Source organism: Aegilops tauschii, chromosome 4 (genome assembly GCF_002575655.3).
Source record: "Aegilops tauschii subsp. strangulata cultivar AL8/78 chromosome 4, Aet v6.0, whole genome shotgun sequence".
NCBI classification, from domain to species: Eukaryota; Viridiplantae; Streptophyta; class Magnoliopsida; order Poales; family Poaceae; genus Aegilops; species Aegilops tauschii.
The window spans coordinates 59,557,143-59,566,357 of record NC_053038.3 but is presented as its reverse complement, the minus strand read 5'-3'; positions in this window follow the sequence as shown (position 1 = coordinate 59,566,357).

Here is a 9,215-nt window from a genome sequence, read left to right as displayed (position 1 = left end):
TTATCTCACCATAAAAACGCCTCAATTTTCGGGATGGCCTTTAAAGATAAGATCCGTTGAGGATATGGTGGAATAAAAAAATGGACTTAATGGAAGATGACGTCATGGCGGGTTACCAGGAATCCAGAAGATGACGTCACGGCGGGTTATAGCCTTCACACGACCATAAGCCGGAAGATTTTTTCTCTCAAAAGAATTGAAGATTGACATGAACCGGTTCAAATCAATCTGGGGCCTAATGTTGAGGATATAACCATTAGAGTCACCCGCCCAGGTGGGGCCGGGTTACGTCATGATGGTCGTCACGCGAAGCCCAGTACCAAGCTTGAAGACGGTGGGTTAGATAATGGGCTTAAGACCCGGAGGAGGCTTAAGGCCCATAGTGATGAACCGCCGTATGGCAAGACTTGTAGTGTAAGGCAGGAATAGTTGAGAGTCCGAGCCGGACACTCTTATGAGCCGGCCGGGACTCTGAGCGCCGCTGGGCGTCGACCTCTCTATATAAAGGGATGACCCGGCGGCGGTTTAGGGACAAGGAAGATCTCGTCGAGAGCCAGGCATAGCAATTAAGCTCCCTGGTCATCGAAACCCTAATCAATACCACCTCAACTGGACGTAGGCTTTTACCTTCACCGTAAGGGGCCGAACCAGTATAACCCTCGTGTTCCTTGTCCCGTTTAACCCCTTTAAGCTTCCTATTTGCGATGGCTCCACGACTAAGTCCTTGCGCGAGGACATCTGCCGTGACAATTCCACGACACCAAGTATGCTATGTATGTATGGTTCCCGGTGTTTCTTTCAAGATGATCCAAGATGATCGGATATGACAATCTTATATGCAATGTGGTATGATGCTATGGCACTTGCTTACAAGCTTCATTGCTCTTCTCTTTTGCTTAAAAGCTTATTCTTTTTTTTGTATGGCCACTTTGCAAAATGCACAAACCAAGATAGCAATAGTGTATATGCGGGAACAAACTTGTGACACAAGAGATGATATGATACCAATATGGTATGGTATGTATGCTATGGGAAGTATAGATCACTAATGTGCACAAGTAACGTTGCCGGCAATACTCAAATGGCTAGTCTTGATAGGCAAGTGACGCAAAATGGGCTAGGGGTTATCAATGCAATTGCAAGGGGAATATACAATGGTGTCGTCGAGGTTACCGTCCTTGGAGATGATGAGTGGCGGTGTTCTTGATGTAGATACCAAGATGATGGAGGCTCGTCCCTAAGTAGCCGAAACACCTTAGGAAACGGAAAAACCACAACTCAAAATCTCAAGGACAAAAGTCAAACGGTGGTAGTGTAAGCGGTGGTGGTATTGCGAAAGCTCAAAGGGATTGCGGGAATGCAATGATGGGTTTTGAGACGCAATGCGGAAATGGAGGGTAAGGTGGTGAACTATACACGATGTCGGGGTTGGAAGCACGTCCCTAAGTAGCCGAAACACCTTAGGAGACACAACTCACAACACAAACAAAATTGGGTTATATGGAGTGGTGGAAGTGTATGGTGGGTAAGCCTATACGGAAGTTATAGTGGTGGTGGTGGTTGATGAAGAAGCAACCGTCCCTAAGTAGCCGAAGTACCTTAGGAGACTCGAATCACAACTCAAACAACCACAAATGCAAAGGGGAACAAAATTGGTTAGGTTGCGGAAGTCGGTGGTGGCAATGCGGAAGTTGTGGTGGAAGCCCTAGGCAAAGATGCCAAAGTTGTCAAAATTTGATGGAGTCAAATGGGGATGTGACCTATCTAGAGGGGTAGAGGATGTCAATAGCTACTCAACGAGCTAAAGAATGCGAAAATCGGACTCCGGATGTGGAAGTTATGCACAAAACGGTGAAACGGAAAAGCTGAAATGTACAGGGGTCGGACATCCGGGGCTTTGGCCGGATATCCGGGACCTGATGTCCAGAAACTTGCGCAAAATTGCGCTCCAGGAGCCGGATGTCCGGGTCACGGGCCGGATGTCCGGGGGGCCAGATGTCCGGGGCTACGGGCCGGATGTCCGGGCTCCAAATCCGAGGATGAACTCGAGGAACTCGATTTTGGGGGCGGAAATTGATGATTTCGGGGGCAAAATTGGAGAGATTTCGTGGATGGAAAGTGGGGAAAATTGGGGGAAAGCTAGATCCACAAGTAACAAAGCAAATCCACGGATCAAAATCAACAAAACATCATCACACCAACAAATCACAAAAAAAATTGGGGGCTATTTTTTTGGTGGGGATTTTTGAATTTGGGACAAAATCAACAACAATAGGCTAGAAAACACAACGGGGAGGCTCCAAATTCGTGATAAACCTAAGCTCTGATCCAAGATGATGTAGGGAGGAACCCTAGATGGCCGATCTTTCACGAAAGGAGCGGATCCCTACGACGAACGTGATGAACACGAGGGGAAACACGAGAGGAACACGAGAGAAATCACTCAACCAACAAAAATAGATCACACATGCGCTAGATCGATGAACACAAAGGTAAGATACAAGATCCAAAGTCAACAACGGACGATACAAACGGTAACGATTCTTCTCCGTGAGGAGGTCTTGAATCCACGAGGGGATCTTCCCGTGAGGGGTCTTGAATCAAAGGTGGATCTTCTCCGTAGAGGGGCCGCAGTCTCTCTCGTGGAGTAGATCCGATATGGATGAGCAAAGCTCTATCTCTAAATGAGCTAATCCTTTGCTAACCCTAGAAAGATGGAGGAGAAGGAGTATACATAGTCTAGGGGGTCGAAGGGGTACACGGGCTTCGGCCCTTTACTGTGCGCAGACAGACAGAGCCGGATGTCCGGGCGACGGGCCGGATGTCCGGGGCTTCAGGAGGGGCCGGATGTCCGGGCTAGCGGTGCAAACTTCTGTAGTCTCTGGATAGGCGGGGTCGGATGTCCGGGCTGGGGGGCCGGATGTCCGGCGGCTCGGGAAGAGCCGGATGTCCGGGCCTCTGGCCGGATGTCCGGGCTGATGTGGTTCAGCTTCGGGTGCCTTCTGTGATGGGCGCCGGATTTCCGAGCTGGTGCCGGATGTCCGGGCTTGCGGGAGGGGCCGGATGTCCGGGTCCTGTAGCCTTTCACCGGTTCCTCTCGTCGTGCTCCTTCATCCTTGTACTTGGGGACTTGTCCATCATTCCGAGCATCTCCGAGAGGGTCTCCTTGTTACCTAGGCATATGTAGTGTCCTTGCATTAGGTAGCAACCATGTCTCACATGAATGGAAAGGGAAGATTCGGAAAGGAGCGAGTTCACCTTAGGTCCAATGGCGTAGGCTTGAGTGTACATGGGGATGATCGTCGGATGCTCCGCATCACTATCCTTGTGAGCTTCCATGGTCACCCACCCTGAATGCTTGTAAGGTTCGGTGTAAGTGAAGAAACTGGTGGAACGCCACGATGTACTCATATCTGTACTTGCTTTTGAATACGTAGGTTTCAGTCATATCATCAATGTGCAAAACAATGCTAAGCAATGCTACTCTTTTAAGTGTTGTCTAGACTTCGTTTAATATTTTGATGTGCAACATGTGCAATGCTTCCTTTTCCGCTTTTGGAATATTTTTGCGCCTAGTACTACAATATCAACACTTTTGTTGCGGATGTGTTGTGTGTATCAGTTTGCAAAACCCGTTCAGGAGAAGCATAGTCAAATTTGTATCCACCAACAGTGTTGCCAATATATATAGCCACTGGCTTGATGGAATACCAAATACATTCAATACGATAATACGGTTTTTTACCAAGGAATACCACTACTAGTATTTGTGTATCTATGAATTTTTCTAACATTATCCCAACTTGCATATCATGGCTACTCAGTTGTCTAGTGTTTGATGGTTAGTTGCCTACGGTTGATGTTCAGCTGCCTATAAATACTATAAATTGCCTACCATTGATGCCCAGTTACCTGATATTGGTAATTAGTTGCTTATCATTGCCTGCCCAGTTGCCTAATTTTACAGAAATAGTTGCCTACAATATTGTGAAGTGATTTATCATTATTTTTCTAAGTTGCCCACAAATTCTCTGAAGTTGCCTTGATTCACCACCAAGTTTCCTACCATAACTAGCAATAGCAGACAAAAGAGTATCAACAGTAGATGACATTATAGTATTACATGCAAATTAGAAACAACGACTTACGAGCTTGAACAATAGAAACTTAGAAGTACCGGTGGTTAAGTTAGGAGAATGTCATACAAAATTAACTAGGACACAAAATGTAGAGAAGTTGCCTATTTTTAGCACTAAAGTTGCCTCTAGTAGATAGAAAGTTGCTTATGAAGGTGATGTGATGTTATCTACGTTTGTTTCAAGTTGTTCTCTATTACTAGTTCGTTGCTTATTGTTGGTAATTAGTTACTTTTAATGGAGTGAAGTTGCTTCTGTTTAGCACTAAAGTTGCCTCATCTGGCATTAAAGTTGCTTTTTGAAAAAAAAATCAAAACATATCCATGTGGGGTTTAGTTTTAAAGAGTTCGTTGTGACCTGGGTAGCCAATAATCACACGCTCAGTAGTGTTGGCGGGTAGATTCCCCCCTAGAAAAGGAAAGCACACAGATCTTATACCATCCATCAATCAGGACGGACGTAAAGAAAACTCACCGCGGCAGCAAAGGCGTGGATGTTCTCGGTCGACCTTGGTGGCGGAGTACAAGTGCAAGAAGAATGACGATGTCGTGGTCTATCCTTGTGAGCTTCCATGGCCACCCACCCTGAATGCTTGTAAGGTTCGGTGTAAGTGAGGAAATTGGTGGAAGTACCCACGCCACGATGTCCCCATATATGTACTTCCTTTTAATACATAGGTTTCAGTCATATCATCAATGTGGGAAACAATGCTAAGCGATGCTACTCTTTTGAGTGTTGTCTAGACTTCGTTTAATATTTTGATATACGACATGTACAATGCTTATTTTTCCGCTCTTGGAATATTTTTGCCCCTAGTACTACAATATCAACACTTTTGTTGCGGATGTGTTATGTGTATCAGTTCGCAAAACCCGTTGAGGAGAAGGCTAGTCAAATTAGTATCAACCAACAAGTGTTGCTAATATATATGGCCATTGGTTTGACGGAATACCAAATGAAGGAAATATGCCCTAGAGGCAATAATAAAGTTGTTATTTATATTTCCTTATATCATGATAAATATCTATTATTCATGCTAGAATTGTATTAACCGGAAACTTGATAGATGTGTGGATACATAGACAAAAATAGTGTCCCTAGTAAGCCTCTACTAAACTAGCTCGTTAATGAAAGATGGTTAAGTTTCCTAACCATAGACATGTGTTGTCATTTGATGAACGGGATCACATCATTAGGAGAATGATGTGATGGACAAGACCCATCCGTTAGCTTAGCATAATGATCGTTAAGTTTTATTGCTATTGCTTTCTTCATCACTTATACATGTTCCTTTGACTATGAGATTATGCAACTCCCGAATACCGGAGGAATACCTTGTGTGCTATCAAACGTCACAACGTAAATGGGTGATTATAAAGATGCTCTACAGGTATCTCCGAAGGTGTTTTGGTGGGTTGGCATAGATCGAGATTAGGATTTGTCACTCCGAGTATCAGAGAGGTATCTCTGGGCCCTCTCGGTAATGCACATCATAATAAGCCTTGCAAACAATGTGACTAATGAGTTAGTTACGGGATGATGCATTACGGAACGAGTAAAGAGACTCGCCGGTAACGAGATTGAACTAGGTATGAGGATACCATGATCGAATCTAGGGCAAGTAACATACCGATGACAAAGGGAATAACATATGTTGTCATAACGGTTCGACCGATAAAGATATTCGTAGAATATGTAGGAGCCGATATGAGCATCCAGGTTACGCTATTGGTTATTGACCGGAGAGGTGTCTCGGTCATGTCTACATAGTTCTCGAACCCATAGGGTCCACACGCTTAACGTTCGATGATGATTTGTATTATGAGTTATGTGTTTTGGTGACCGAAGTTTGTTCGGAGTCCCAGATGAGATCACGGACATGATGAGGAATCTCGAAATATTCGAGAGGTAAAGATCGATATATTGGACGATAGTATTCGGACATCGGAATGGTTCCGGAGCGTTTCAGATATTTATTGGGAGTACCGGGAGGTTACCGGAACCCCCCGGGGAAAGTAATGGGCCAACATGGGCCATAGGGGAGAGAGAGGGCAGCCCACAAGGGGTGGCGCCCCCCCATGGGCAGTCCGAATTGGACAAGGGGTGCGCGGCCCCCCTTTCCTTCTCCCTCTCCCCCTCCTTTCCACTTTCCACCTCCGAAAGAAGGAAGGGGCCGACTAGGACTAGGAGTCCAAGTCGGTTCCCCCCACTTGGCGCGCCCCCTAGGGCCGGCCTCCTCCCTCTCCTCCTTTATATACGGGGGCAGGGGGGCACCCCAAAGCACATCAATTGTTCTTAGCCGTGTGCGGTGCCCCCCTCCACCGTTTACTCCTCCGGTCATATTAATTGTTGTAGTGCTTAGGCGAAGCCCTGCGCGGATCACTTCACCATCACAGTCACCATGCCGTCGTGCTGACAAAACTCTCCCTTGGCACTTTACTGGATCAAGAGTTCGAGGGACATCATCGAGCTGAACGTGTGCAGAACTCGGAGGTGCCGTACGTTTGGTGCTTGATCGGTTGGATCGAGAAGACGTTCGACTACATCAACCACGTTAAGCTAACGCTTCCGCTTTCAGTCTATGAGGGTACGTGGACACACTCTCCCCCTCTCGTTGCTATGCATCTCCTAGATAGATCTTGCGTGAACGTAGGATTTTTTTTAAAATTGCATGCTACGTTCCCCAACAGTGGTATCAGAGCCAGGTCTATGCGTAGATGATATGCACGAGTATAACACAAAGAGTTGTGGGCGGTGATAGTCATACTGCTTACCACCAACGTCTTATTTTGATTCGGCGGTATTGTTGGATGAAGCGGCCCAGACCAACCTTACATGACCATGTTCATGAGACCGGTTCCACCGACAGACATGCAACTTGTTTTGCATAAAGGTGGCTGGCGGGTGTCTGTTTCTCCAACTTTAGTTGAATCAAATTTGACTACGGCCGGTCCTTGTTGAAGTTTAAAACAACAAACTTGATGAAACATCATTGTGGTTTGATGCGTAGGTAAGAACGGTTCTTACTAGAAGCCCGTAGCAGCCACGTAAAACTTGCAACAACAAAGTAGAGGACGTCTAACTTGTTTTTGCAGGGCATGTTGTGATGTGATATGGTCAATACATGATGTGATATACGTTGTTGTATGAGATGATCATGTTTTGTAAAAGTTATCGGCAACTGGCAGGAGCCTTATGGTTGTCGCTTTATTGTATGAGATGCACACGCCATGTAATTGCTTTACTTATCACTATGCGTTAGCGATAGTTGTAGAAGCAATAGTTCACGAGACGACCACGACGCTACGATGGAGATCAAGGTGTCAAGCTGGTGACGATGGAGATCATGATGGTGCTTTGGAGGAGATCAAAGGCACAAGATGATGATGGCCATATCATGTCACATATTTTGATTGCATGCAATGTTTATCTTTTATGCATCTTATTTTGCTTAGTACGGCGGTAGCATTATAAGATGATCCCTTACTAAAGTTTCAAGGTATAAGTGTTCTCCCTAAGTATGCACCGTTGCGACAGTTCGTCGTGCCGAGACACCACGTGATGATCGAGTGTGATAAGCTCTACGTTCACATACAACGGGTGCAAGACAGTTTTGCACGTGCGGAATACTCGGGTTAAACTTGACGAGCCTAGCATGTACAGACATGGCCTCAGAACACTGGAGACCGAAAGGTCGAACGTGAATTATATAGTAGATATGATCAAGATAGAGATGTTCACCATTGAAAACTACTCCATCTCACGTGATGATCGGACATGATTTAGTTGATTTGGATCACGTGATCATTTAGATGACTCGAGGGATGTCTATCTAAGTGGGAGTTCTTCAGTAATATGATTAATTGAACTTAATTTATCATGAACTTAGTCTTGATAGTTTTTGCATATCTATGTTGTAGATCAATGGCCCGTGCTACCGTTCCCTTGAATTTTAATGCGTTCCTAGAGAAAGCTAAGTTGAAAGATGATGGCAGCAAATACACGGACTAGGTCCGTAACTCAAGGATTATCCTCATTGCTGCATAGAAGAATTATGTCCTTGATACACCGCTAGGTGTGCCACCCCCTCCAGCAACTGCGGACATTGTGAATACTTGGCAGTCACGTGTTGATGACTACTCGATAGTTCAGTGTGCCATGCTTTACGGCTTAGAATCGGGACTTCAAAGACGTTTTGAACGTCATGGAGCATATGAGATGTTCCAGGAGTTGAAGTTAATATTTCAAGCAAATGCCCGAGTTGAGAGATATGAAGTCTCCAACAAGTTTTATAGCTCCAAGATGGAGGAGAACAATTCTGTCAGTGAACACATACTCAGAATGTCTGGGTATCATAACCACTTGACTCAGCTGGGAGTTAATCTTCCGGATGATAGTGTTATTGACAGAGTTCTTCAATCACTACCACCAAGCTATAAAGGCTTCGTGATGAACTATAATATGCAAGGGATGGAGAAGACTATTCCCAAGCTCTTCGCAATGCTCAAAGCTGCGGAGGTAGAAATCAAGAAGGAGCATCAAGTGTTGATGGTTAACAAGACCACTAGTTTCAAGAAAAAGGGCAAAGGAAAGAAGGGGAACTTCAAGAAGAATCGCAAGCAAGTTGCCACTCCCGGGAAGAAGCCCAAGTCTGGACCTAAGCATGAAACTGAGTGCTTCTACTTCAAAGGGATTGGTCACTGGAAGCGGAACTGTCCCAAGTATTTGGCGGATAAGAAGGATGGTGATACATCTCCAACGTATCTATAATTTATGAAGTATTCATGCTGTTATTTTATCATTCTTAGATTTTTTATAATCATTTTATAATAACTTTATATCATTTTTTGGGACTAACCTATTGACCCAGTGCCCAGTGCCAGTTGCTGTTTTTTTCTTGTTTTTTACATCGCAGGAAATCAATACCAAACGGAGTCCAAACGCAATGAAACTCCACGGAGATTTTTGATGGACCACAAGGAACCCAATGGGCCAAAGCTGCATCTGGGGGGTGCCCCGAGGGGGGCACGACCCACTAGGGCGCGCCAAGCCCCCCTGAAGCGCCCAGGTGGGTTGTGC